The sequence below is a fragment of the Urtica dioica genome, chromosome 5 (genome assembly GCF_054948205.1).
Source record: "Urtica dioica subsp. dioica isolate 48M chromosome 5, U.dioica_male_clone48M_v1_H2, whole genome shotgun sequence".
NCBI classification, from domain to species: Eukaryota; Viridiplantae; Streptophyta; class Magnoliopsida; order Rosales; family Urticaceae; genus Urtica; species Urtica dioica.
This window is the reverse complement of record NC_142760.1, coordinates 33287756-33302414: the sequence shown is the minus strand read 5'-3', so window position 1 is coordinate 33302414 and position 14659 is coordinate 33287756.

The window sequence follows — 14659 nt, the reverse complement described above, 5'->3', positions numbered from 1 at the left end:
AACACAATAATTCAACGAGAATAGTGAGTTGCGGCCATTCTTTTCAGGTAACACGTACAACTTTCATCTTTCGATTGCGTTCGAGGGGGATCTTGTCCGACTGAGTCTTATACTAAAAGAAAATAAACAATATCTCAAATCAAACATTCAGATCCAAATAATAGAATTTAAAATCACTCTGATACAATGGAAATTTAAATAACATTTAACTTTTAGTCAGTTGAGAAACAAACAAAGTATATTACTATGATTCCATTATGAACCATCATTATAGCTTCAATAAATTATTTTTACATATATAGTATAAAATAAGGAATTATTTTATAGAAATGATGGTATATATTTGGTAGAGCTGGGCATATGGCCCATTTAAACTTCCAACATTAAAAGTTTTACCTCAACCATCTTTAAAAAAAAAAAAAAAAAAAAAAAAAAAAAACACCCAATTCAAGACGTATTTAAAGTGATCTAGTTACTTACAAATCTCTTAATACTAATATTAATTGAGAGAAATCAGTGTATTGTTTCAAACAATTTTTTTCCTTTTTTTGTTTTTTTTTTTGTTTTTTTTTTTTTGTTTTGGGTTTGTTACTAATCTTTATTGAAGACTTACCAAGAGTCTCACTCGAAAAATAATATATTATTTAACATGTATCTGTATTCAATAAAGTTATGTTTTTATAAAATAAATACATATTACATATAATATATAAATATTCAATAAACAATTTTTTTTTGTTTTGGGTTTGTTACTAATCTTTATTGAAGACTTACCAAGAGTCTCACTCGAAAATTAATATATTATTTAACATGTATCTATATTCAATAAAGTTATGTTTTTATAAAATAAATACACATTACATATAATATATAAATATTCAATAAACAATTTTTTTTTTGTTTTGGGTTTGTTACTAATCTTTATTGAAGACTTACCAAGAGTCTCACTCGAAAAATAATATATATTATTTAACATGTATCTGTATTCAATAAAGTTATGTTTTTATAAAATAAATACACATTACATATAATATATAAATATTCGGTACAAATTTATAAAATAAAGTATATCATACTAAAATACTATCACAACTTCTTATTTATACATGTATGCCATGTAATTTATTTTCTAGTTTGTTTGCAATAAAAATTAATATTTGTAATGGATTTTTAGAGTAATTATTTTGTATCATATATAAAAATTAATTTTTATAAAATAAAATCATTCATATGTAATTTTGTGGTGGAAATACTACAGTTGCAGATAAAATATTTTTAAATTTAATACGTATTGAGGTTGTTTTGCAATTAGGCGTCTTAATTCAATATTATAAATAGCTAACTCTAAAATGGAGTTAAATGATTACCAAAACTTCATATTTGGAGTTTCACTATGTATTCACCCATAATAGAATGATAATAGATTTAGATTAGAGAAATCAAACTCAATTTTGTCTCATTTCACTCTATTACGGAGTAGGTCCCTAAAATGCCAACAACAAAAATTCATTTCTTAATATTTGGATTGTGTACATGTTCCTTGAACTCGATGTAGTGGTATATTTTCTAGTTTCCCCTAATTTGAATCCTTGAATATTATGTCTTTAGTCGATTCGCATATTATAAGGCTCTCGATCATATGTATATACATATATATATATATATATATATGTATATACATATATATATGTATATATATATGTGTGTGTGTGTGAGTGAGAAAATATATTCACTTAGAATAATAATTTTAAAAATATGTTTCAATTTTTTTTGTTATAAACATTACAGTAAAGGAAACCAAATACATATATATGATTCTGAGAAGAAAAAAAATACATAAACATGACATTCCCAAGAATCTAATTTAAAACTTGTATTGTTTAGTACTACCAAACACTATAATTTATAGCGTTATTGTAATAGAATTCTCAATAATCTAATTACATTTCATTACCAAGTACCAAACATGTCATACATCATTAGAGACAAGAATCGAAACTAAGAAAACTCTTACATTAAAAAAAAAAAAAAAATTGACAGTGAATTTATTGACTCAATAAACTTAGCTAAATTATAGGAATCGGACAGGTAACTTACAAAAATGAAATGTTAAGATGTCTCAAAGTATAAAACTCGAAGGACAAGCTGACAAAAACAAATTAAAAAAAGTGGTCACAATAATTACCAAATAATAGTAATAATAAATAAAAATTGGACCATACGTCCATATGTGGTTGTCACATATTTCGAAGTTAAATAATAGTCACAAAGACAAGAACCTACAATTATTTATGCTTTCTTCGTATACGTATATGGCTTCCATATCTTTTATTGGATTTTCAAAATTTCAATTTTTGTTTCTTTTATCTGATCTATCACCCAAAAAAAGTTCCAGATTCTGATTATTTTTCCTTAAAATAAGAAGAGGATGGAAGAGAAAATAAGCAATTGCAGACAAGCAAAGAAAAGCCTCCACAAAGCAGCATGTGCAACTGAAGGTTTTTGTTGGTTTGCATTATTGGCCGTGGAACAGAATAATCTAAACAACACTTTTTATTTGTCCTATTTTATCTGAATTCTTGAACATGGGCATCATTATATGTTGTGTTTGGGTATCTCTCGAGTCCCCACATGTTCTTTCCCTCTTATTTTTATGTTTTTTTATTATATATAAAAAAATCGTCGATTATGCTAATAATTAAATCATGCATACTTTGTGGGAGTTGTCTTTATAAGTGAGCAAATACAGCCCCATATCCATATTATGAATTTGAGATTATAGGTTGGGTATCCAACCTCTCCATTTGGAGTGTTTAGTTTGACCAATCATCTTCACCAAGTGAAGAAAAAAAAAGGACAGAAAAATAGTGGGTCATAAAATAAAATAAAGAAGTATTAGTTTATGCATATATATATATATATATATATATATATATATATATATATATATATATTGTTGTAAATAGTTGGTAGGCTAAAAGTAAAATAACATAGGATAAATAATTAATTATTTTACACCTATCTTGTTGACTATGTACACATAATCCACTACAAATACATGTAGACGATGAGAGAAATTTCATCCTGGTTCTACATTTTACTCTTTCATTTCTCTCTATCATTTACTATATCTACTTCTCTTCTAAATTTCTTACACTATAAAGAGTTTTTTTTTATTTAAGTTATTTCTTTGATTTTCATAACACGTTATCAGCTTTCAGAGCAAAAAAAAAAATATATATATCAACACGATCAGATGAATAAAGCTAATTCTTAGGCAAATCAATTGGTTGGTACTAGAGAAATTTGTATACTGGATAGTGGAACAATGCATACTATCTTGAATGATAAGAAATTTTTCTCATGAATAAAATCAACGAAAACTTTTGTGAATAAAATATGAGGTCATATAGATCTAATTGAAGGTACTGGTAATGCAAATTTCACACTGCCAAATGGAACATTATAAATGATGCCTTATTTAAATTCATCGAGATCCAACATGGATTTGATACTCAGTCTATAAGTGAAGGTACCATAAAATTTATGTGTCTTACGACATCCAAATTTGGAAAGAAACAAATTTTAGAAACAACTACCTATGCTCCCTACTGGATTGCACTGCATGTATATAAATGCAATAGAATCAAATTCGGTAGTTATTGATTCTTCAATTTTAACTACATGGCATAATCGATTGGGTCATCCTGGTTCAATTATGATGGAAGATTCATTGAAGGACTAGAAGATCCCTCCAGGTAATACTTTCCCATGTAAAGCTTGTTCTCTCGGAATGCTAATCATAAGGCTTTCATTGGGAAAAGTTGAGTCAGAATCACCTATGTTTCTTGAACATATTCAAAATGACATATGTGAGCCTATTCACCCACCATCTGGACCATTTCGATACTTCATGGTATTGATAGATGCATCTAGCAAATGGTCACATGTTTATCTGTTATCAACTCGCATTATGGCATTTGCGAAATTACTTGCTCAAATAATCAAATTAAGAGCTCAATTTCTTGATCATACAATTCAGAAAATCAGGCTTGATAATGCCGGTGAATTTATATCTCAAAAATTCTATGATTATTGTATGTCAGTTAGGATTGATGTTGAGCATCTAGTTGCTCATGTACATACACAAAATGGTCTAGTAGAATCGTTAATCAAGCTCCTCCAACTTATTTCTAGACCATTAATAATGAGAACAAAGCTCCCTGCTTCAATACGAGGCCATGCAATATTACATGCTACTTCATTAATTCGCATCCGAGTAAATGGATCTCATAAATACTTTCATCTGCAACTTGCATACGGCTAAGTACCAAATATATCTCATTGCGAATTTTTGGATGTGCTGTTTATGTGCCTATAGCACCACATCTAAGAACAAAGATGGGACCTCAAAGAAGGCTTGGAATTTATGTAGGTTATGGAAGCCCATCTATTGTTAGGTATCTAGAACCTCTCAAACTGGTGATGTTTTTATAACACGTTTTGCTGATTGTCATTTTGATGAAGAAAATTTTCTAGTATTAGGGGGGAGAAAGAAACCAGTTGGAAATGAAAATTACTTGGTCTGTACCAACGTTATTGCATCTTGATCTTTACACAAAAGACTGTGAGGTAAAGTGAAAAATATTGTACAGTTGCAAGGTATTGCAAATCAACTTCCTGATGCGTTTACAGACACAAAGAGAGTTACTAAATCATACATTCCAGCTGCAAATGCTCATGCGCAAATTGATGTCCCAAAAGGAAAATTTGAAAATAAAGTCACTCGTGAAGTCCTCGGTTCCAAATATAAAAATCCTCAGAAAAGAAAAGGAGCACAGAAATAAAATGACCCCAAAATGGAGGAATGTATTCCATAAATACAAAACGAGGAAAATTGAGAAATTTTGATTAATTATGCCAATATAGGTATACAATGGAACCGAAATGATGAAATCAATAGTGCATTCTCATATAGTCTGACATGTGATGTCATGGACAAAATGATGGAGTTTCCGAACCAAGGTCTATTACTGATTATAAAAATAGACACGATTGGGGTGAATGGAAAAATGCAATTCAAGCCAAACTTGACTCGCTTAACAAGCGCATGGTTTTTGGGCTTATAGTACTCTTACCTATAGATGTGAGACTTGTTGGATACAAATGGGTATTTGTACGAAAGAGAAATGAGAAAACCGAGATTGTGAGATACAAAGCTTGACTTGTTGCCCAATGTTTTTTTTCAAATGCCTAGAATTGATTTTGAAGAAACATATTCCCTTGTAGCGGATGGAATTGCATTCAAATACTTGATTAGTCTAGCAGTGCATGAGAAACTAAATATGCATTTCATGGATGTTGTCACAACTTATTTATACAGATCGCTTGATACTCAAATATATACGTAGATCCCTGAATGATTCAAGATGCCTATAGCATCTAGTTCAAAGCCTAGAGAAAAATATTCTATCAAATTACAAAGATCTTTATATGGGTTAAAGCAATCTGGACACATATGATTTAATCGCTTAAGCAAATATTTAATACAAAATGGTTATGTTAATAACTCTTTTTGTCCTTGCGTATTCATTAAGAAAACAATATTCATGTGTGTGATTATCGTTGTTTATGTTGATGATTTAAACATCATTGAGACCGATGAAGAGATCAAAGAAGTAATCTCTTACTTAAAGAAAGAATTTGAAATAAAAGACTTTTAGAAGACAAAATATTGTCCTGGCTTAAAAATTGAGCACGTGAAAAATGGAATATTTGTGCATCAATCAAATTACACAAAAATGTGATAAAGCGTTTCCATATGGATAAGTCAAATCCTTTAAGTATCCCAATAGCTGTCATATACCTAGATGTGGTAAAAGACCCATTTCTTCCAAGTGGGGTGTCTGAACAAATTTTTGGTCCTGAAGTACCATATTTCACTGCAATTGGAGCTCTTATGTACCTTGCTTATTGCACTCGACCAGATATAGCTTTTTTAGTTATTCTATTAGCAAGATTCAGCTCAGCTCCTACAAAGAGACACTGGAATTGGGTCCAACATGTGTTTCGTTACCTTCAAAGAACGATTGATTTAATATTATTTTATCCTAACGAAATCAATTTTGATTGGTTATGCAGATGAAGGGGGAAGATCCCAGACTGGATATGTGTTTATGTGTGGAGGAGACTGCGATTTCTTGGCGTTCTTAGATGCAAGGGCTCGTTGCCACATCATTAAATCATGCAAAGATTATAGCACTATCTGAAGCAAATCGTGAATGTGTATGGTTGAGATCGATGACACAATATACTAGAGCCACTAGTGGTCTTCCAACAATCGAGGACCCCATCACACTTTATGAAAATAATGCCACATGTGTTTCTCAAATGAAGGAAGGATTCATCAAAAGAGACATAACAAAACACATCCCTACGAAGCTCTTTTCGTTCACTCAAGAGCTAGAGAAGAAAAATGTTATCAACATCCAGTATATTCGTTCTTGTGATAACTCGTATGATCTCCTCACAAAGGCACTCCCCACTTCAACTTTCAAAAAACATGTTCATGACATTAGAATGCGTAAATTGCAAGCTTTATAAAAGAACACACCCATGTCTGCATCAGGGGGAGCTTTGCGTAACTGTACTCTTTTTTTCCTTACTGATGTTTTTTTTCCACTGGGTTTTTCCTAGTAGGGTTTTTAACGAGATAACATGAACACGTAAATTTGTTAATGAGCATCCCAAAGGAGGAGTGTTGTAAATAGTTTGTATGCTCAAAATTCAACAACATGGGGTAAATAATTAACAAAAAATTAGGAGAATAGCCAACTTAAACGTTTGACATTACTAAATAGCCAACGTTTGGTAAATTTTAGGTAAATAGCCGTAAAGAATGAAGTGGTCTAATATATGGAGGTGACTATTTATCTAAGATTTACGTCGGTAAATACATGAAAATTTCTATTTAACTAAGATTTACCAAACACTGGCTATTTAGCAATATCAAACGTTTAAGTTGGCTATTTTCCTAAGGGATCCAATAATTAATTATCCTATACCTATCTTGTTGACTAATGTACATATAATCTACTATAAATACATGTAGATGATGAAGAAAAAATTAATCCCGGCTCTACATTTTTCTATTTCACTTCTCTCTATCATTTACTCTCTCTACTTCTCTCTTCTCTATTCTCTCTTTTAAATTTCCTACCTTATTAGTGTTTAAAGAGTTTTTTATTTAAGTTATTTCTTTGGTTTCCATAACATATATATTATATTTGGATATATAAATGACTCAATCATACAGTGAAGGGGACGACGGTAAATATGGGTATTATAGTAATTCCAATACCAAAAATTATCCAATCCGTACTATATAAAAGATAAAAATGAACTATAAAAATCTTAGAGATAATGATGTAAAATGCATAATAATGTAAAATGCTATCTAATTAATGAGTCCATTTCAGCAAATGTGACTAAATTTTAAACATGCTTGAAACGTTGGCTAGATTGCAAATCCAACGTTTCAATTGGCCTAGTCCATAATAATTTTTTTTTTTGGATAAAGTTGCCAAAGGCTTTCAATAGATATTGGGTATAAAGCTCAATAGTACAAATATCTCTTACATCTTTTAACAAGATAAAATGAGACTTCAAGACAACAATGATTCTATTCTTGAATCGGATGAAAGTAGTTGTGTGGGAACTTCCAATGACCAGAATATAGACCACACTATAATTCAAGCAACTCATTGGCTCTTTTAAAAAAAAACTCCTCAAAGCAGGTTAGTGAACGAACTAAAGTGCTCAAGGAACACCTATGTGATAAAAGACGTTCGACTGTTTGCACCGTCAAAAGACTAACAAAAAACTCAAACTAAGTCTAGGAAAAAATAAATTGGTACCAGATACGAACAATCACTCGGGTACCAATTGTTGGGAAATAAGGTTAGTATCAGACACGATCAATTGCTCTAATATCAGTTGATGAGCAAATTACTTCCATAAAAGGTTAATTACGGTTCTCATGTATTAAACACAAAGGATCGTTTCAATACTTCTTATTGGGTAACTAATCTCTTGAAACTAGAATACGTTTACAAATGTAGAATAGAAGAATACATGAATCATCGCTAATATTTAACGTAAACAATAATTACCAGGATACTCAAAATTATTCAACAACAGATCAAATATTTGGGCAAACACAATCAACATAATACCATAAGAGGATTTCAGATTAAATAATTTTTGGCTCAGCTATAGATCATCCACGCTGCTAGCTTTCTAGATCTCCTTGCTCTCAGATTCCTTGGTTGCTCGTCGTTCTCGGATCTTAGATTCCTCGGTTGCTCGGGCGGATTGATACCGTAATCTTCCAAGATGTAATTGATGAGTGCGCTTTATACGTACATTCGCTCATTTTCGAACATGAATCGGAGCGAATCCTCAAGTGTTTTTAATATCGGTTTGTGTTTTTCTTTGTTATTAGAGGTTATCATTATCTAAAAGTTTTTTAGGGCAATGGAGCAACTTTGAGACGATTTGAAGACTTTTCGGACGAGTTAAAGCTAATCAAGAAATATGGCGTCTTCTTCTTCATTATTTGATAATTTTGAAGTAAATATTTTGGATGAATTATTTTCACCATTAGATAGAGCTTTCTCGTAGCTTTCCAACACATATTTATATGCAAAAATCGGACCTCGGAGTAAGTAGTTACGACCGATTCAATATTACTGCGCAGCTGCCCAAAATTCATTGCGTCGCGATTACTTCCAACACGCCGCGATGAAATCCAGAGATAGAACGCGCTAAAACAGCGCTTTTCACCGCGCCGCGATGCCCAAAAACATTGTTTTCGTCAATTTTTCGATTTTAAAGTGTTTTTGATCCTAGGATATCATCTAAGGGTCCAAATACCTCCGAAAATCACCCAAAATCATATATATAAATTTAGGTTCTAAAAAATACATCTTTTTGCTTTCCCTTTATTTTTCTTACAGTGTTTGGTTATTTTTTTGAGCTTTTGGAAGAGGAAAACTCATGTTTATTTACCATTTTAGCTTATTCAATTTAGTAATATCTTAATCACAACCTCTTGATTCACTTGAAATCAATTCGCTTCAAGTTAGATAAAAAAAATCGCTAGAATTGCTAGTCTCTGAGGATTCGACATTCGTTCTTCATACTATATTACTTTTGCGATACGTACGCTTACGTGTGTAATTATTTCGCAACCGTAATCTTCGAAAGTATAGAGACCAAAGTGTGGACCAACTCTTTACTCACTACTTATTCCAACAAAGTGTCGTAATAATTCTTTATTTATTTGGAAAATGGGTTGAATGTATTTCTCAACTCCGGGAAGAGAGAATAAATGTCCAAGCCAAATGAGAGGGGAGGCGCGAATTCCAAGAGTGGAAGACATTGTGTTAGACGTTTTTCCTCTTACTTCAAGCCCCCTATTTATAGCTTTCAAGCTTACCCAAATAAAATATGCACTTTCTTGATTTTATTTTATCTTATTCTATTTAATATGATAAATTTATTATATGAATAGAACAAATTAAATATATCCAAGATACTTTAACACATGAATACTTAGATCATATCTAATATTTATTTAGTTCTCATAATATAATATATTAATCACGTAATTGAATAATATAGAATATCTTCATGATATTCTCAATAAATAATATAATTAATATATTATTTGTTTCTCCAAATAAGATATATCATCTATAAATAAAATAGTAGAGAATACCTCTATGATACTCTAATAAATTATTTACTATATTAAATACTCGCCAAAATCAGATCATATTTAATATAATGTTTATTTCCTATTTTAGAAAAGCCTCAATCTTATTGGGATTTGATCAAACAAATCCAAGGCGTCCATGTACATCATTATACACGTCTACCACAAGCCCGTTTTGGCCTTGTGGTCTTATTTAAATTGCTCTTTTACAAGCCCATTTTAATTTTAGTGATATTCCAACGTAACTTAACAATTAATAACTTATTCGTAAAGTACTTTATTACGAATGCGAAGATATTGCAACCAAGTTGTAGCGACTCGAAATTTCAAGATTAACGTTGTAAATTAAGTTTCTCAAAAGAACGAGAAAAAAATGGAAATATATTTTACTCTGAGTTTAATGGACGAGAAAATTATGTAATTAATTTTCTAAGAATTATTTCCATCATTTTGAGTTTGGAATAATAAGTTTTAATGGAAAAGGAACTATTTGCAACAAATAAAGAAAATAAAATTGGTTTTGTGGTGGAATTTCAGAGAAAAATAGAAAGAAAGGGTTAAGTTGCAATAAAGGTGGGATTTATTTTCAATTTTCGGAAATAACCTCAGCCTTATTCCCCATTCTCTCCCCTTCTTCTTTCTTCCTGGCCACCTGAAACAAACGAAGACAAACAAAGAAAAAAAAACGCACAAGAGAACGAAGGAAAAAGAAGAACGAGAGAAGAAATCACGCGCGAGGATGAAGAAGAAATCGAGAGAGAAAGAGAGAAAGTTCGAGAAAGAGATAGTGAGAGTGAGAAAGAGATAGTCCGAGAGAAGAAACTCTTCTTGTTACTAGAATTATATTTTACTTGATGTATAGAGCATCCATTGATATAGTCATTATATGATATCAATCCTACAGGTTCAAACCATAGTGAGAAATGTCGACTATTAGCGTTATACGTTTCTTGTTGTTTGTCGATACCTCTTCTCATTGCAATGCTATTTGTGAAGGTTTGATCAAGGTTTTGACTCCGTATACTCGTCCTGATGGCGCTTCTACTTCTCAGCATACTCCCATTGCTCAAGAAGAAGAAGCTGAAGTTTTTGAAGAAGATAATGAAGTTGAAGCTGAAGAATCTGAAGAAGAAGATGAAGATGTTGATGAAGATGGTTCTTCTGCTTCTCCCTCATCTTGATCTGGTTTGTATATGCTCTGTTTTATTTGGGTATTATGATAGCTAGTTGTGTTTCTATTCTGCTTGCTTCTGGTTCTTTGTTTAAGACTGCTTATGGCTGGCATTTTGTGTATTGATCAGCCTTTAGTCTTCTGGCATGTGTGATCAGACATCCTTGCGTTCTTATGTTGTTTGATTCTGTTGTCTTGCTTCAGTACTCTTGTGTGTTTATCAGACCTATGCCTCCTTTTGTGTTGGTTTATCCTTGACTTTGGTATGTTTTGAGGCAATCAGGGAGAAATGTAGTTAATATTTCATTTATTTTGGCCTGATTAATTACTTGTCTCTTTGTGGAGTGTCAATTTTGTCTAATGAGTACTGCTCTGGAAAGTGCTTGCCTAACAAATGGCTTAATGGGGAGTTTGTTGTTACGTGTGTTGTTGATTTATTTTTTTTACTGCATGTTTGATTGGCAAGATGTCTTGCAACATGCTCCAGGATATATTGAGATATTTTTGCCTCTGTATGTAGAACTGTAGTTTTGGCAACTTTCCTAAATTGCCAAATTGTTTCGCCGAAAACTTTCTACTTTGATTCTCTTCGCGTGTATGTGTAAGGAAACCATAGATCGACTTTTAGATGTGTTGACTACTATAAAAGCCAAGTGTTTCCCATTTACTAGTCTGACGCATTCATTAGGGTTCTTAGACATGCACAATCGGCGGACTGAGCTACTAATTGTGTGATGTGTGTAGTATAATTCTCTAAACACGTTTCCAGATATTTGAGTGTTAGAGAGTTGTTGGGTTTTGTGATATTGTGATTGAAGGTTTCACGAGCGTTGATATTGAAGAATACCAAACACTAGGAGAGTGTTTGAGAGTGGAATTGATGGGATCTCAGATTCAGGGGAAGCCTGATTTGGAATTCACGGGTAATAATAGGGAAATGGCATTGAGACATGGATTGTTCATATAAGTCCATTGTTGTACTATTGACTACTTATCGTTATAATGAATCTTCTTCTCATTGGGTACATTGCCCTCCAGAGTAGATGACGTTACGCCGAATTGGATTACCATTTTTTGTGTCATTTATATTTACGCATTATTTCTTTTATAATTCATCGCTTGCAACAAAACAGATTGTCACACGTATTGACTATACATTGTGTGCACAAAATTTCAACCACAATATCAAATAAGTCTTCGTGCTTACCTCCAATAGCAATCTGCTCTCCAGATGGAGAGTGAGAAAAAGAAATTGGTAAAAGGCCTTTTTATTTATTTATTTATGATGGAAATTGGTAAGACATGTTTGGCCTATCAAAAGTTGTCTCACGCCAAACAACCCCAATAAGCAAGTGACATGTATTGCATTTGTAGTGGAATAATGACAATGACAACATAGACTCATTCAAAGGCATCAACATAGCTTTCATTAAAGTCACAGTGACATCCTAAAAAATCTCTCCAAGATGCTTCGTCACTCCATTTTCCTAGTGACCTCACCAACTTTATGACATGTTTCACTCCAACAAGGAAATAAAATAGATGGACTTTTTCTCAAAAAGGTTGGGCTTATTTGCTTTTTCTTTGTGGTCCATGTTACACTCATCACTGCTCTAGTCAATAAAATAAATTAAGCAATCAATTAGTATGATTTTTATATTATGTGGTACATGGTATATACCTCTCGACTATCTCAGCCAACATGCACTTATAATCTAATCTAGTATAACGAAATTTGTACACCAATAATGTTTCCTCTCTTACCTTATTATCTCGCTTATTTATTGTTTGCTTTACTATAGAAATATATTTCTAACCTTCAAAGCAAAGCAATCGTATCCTACAATCGCCAATGGTGTTTCCTAGTATTTTTTTTTTTTTTTTTTTTTTTTTTTTGCTTACGTTTCTTAAAATAGGTCTATATGACATGGTCAAATCTCAATAGAATATGATAAGAGATTACCTTCATTTCGGCAACTTGATTAAGAGGGGAAGGTACAATGAATACGAAAGCAATGAAGGATTAAACAAAAGAAAATATTATTGTCTAAATCCTGTAACGCAAATATATGCATCTAGCTAAAAAGTAATTAAGTGGTCTACTTTGATTGGAGAGAAGGTTTAGTTGGATTAAGTAATTTTATTGTACGGACAAATTGCTCGAGTTTTTTATTTTATTTTTTATTTTTTAAATACAATTGATTAATTATTTCCATATTTTTTAGGGTAACAAGTTTAAAATATAAACCTCAAAGGGCGTCGACCTAACTTAGAAAGTTTTACCAACAGATGTCAAGTTCGAACATATTCTTAGCTATATAATCCAAAAAGGGTTATTTAGTGTTTTAAAATTTGGAAATCAAATTTTAAATAACAAAAGTTAACAACTTTTAAATACATTTGCAAAAAATTTAGGCCAGAACATCACAATTTAGCCCATACGGATTTATATGAAAAATTTGTTGCAACTAGCTAATCTTGTATCTTGTTTAAGAATCTAGACCAAATTTCATTTTATAAAGTAAATAATTCACATATTTTTGTAGGTACAATTATAGCCCTGTGGAAAAGCATTAATTTAATTTACACTCCAGTTAATTTAATTTACTGCGAATTTAATTTAATTTACTTCGAAGTTATTTTAATTCACTGCAAAGTTAATTTAATTTTCTATTTAATTAATTTAATATACTTTCCGCCCGAGTCTTCACCATCGCCGAGTCCAAACGGCCTCCGCCGATTCCTGATTGGAACCCCCACCATTTTTCTGTGAGATAAGCACCATTCTCAAATGAATTGATTCACAAACAACCTGAAGATTTAAAGAATTAACTAACCTTGTTTGGCAAGATACAAACATGAATTTCACGTATTTGAATTAACTTATGAGAGGCACCCTTCCCAAATGAGTTGATTCACAAACAACCTAAAGATTAAAGAATTAACTAACCTCGTTTGAATAGATAATAACATAGGTTTCACGTATCTGAATTAACTTATAAGAGGAAAAGCAAAAATATGAACGGTAAATTGAATTTAGTACTCTTCTGATAAATTAATTAACTGAAAAACCAGGACTCGCCTCAAGGATCTGAGTCTCGATTCGATTTTTCTCTCTAGTTGAAAGATTATAGAAAATACCTGATATGCAACATTTTTGTCTTCGCGATCGAGCTTGAATTTCTCTATCCAAGAATGTTCACCGACGAGTTCGACGTGCTCCACCACTTCTGCTTCCAATCGGGCTGATCTCAGCGGCATTACCTCGATCACCATCGCGACTAACCTAGTGAAATCCCTAAACTACGACGTGGAAAACTCGCTCTCTTTGCCATGGGTGATATCTCTCCACAAGCCTGATTCCTCGCAACAGATCTAGCAAAAATCCTAAACTGCAATGTGGCGAGCTCGCTCTTCGCAGGAGCCAAACCCTAAACTTCGTCAGAGAGAGATATAAAAGATGATAGAAGCGTTGAAGGAGAGATTCTCTCGCAAAGGTGAACCGTCGGGAAGGAGAGACAGGCAGTTTCATAAGTGGGGGCATTTTTGGAACTGTTGTGTGATGTTTAAATGGGATGGGCTATTTTTTTTTAAAATTAAACTAAAATTTAACTATTTTTTAAAAAGAGAGTGAGTTATTTGACTATCGGGTTAATCACCCTGATATAAATTCTATACTAAGAAAAGTACATATATCCTAGATAGTGTCT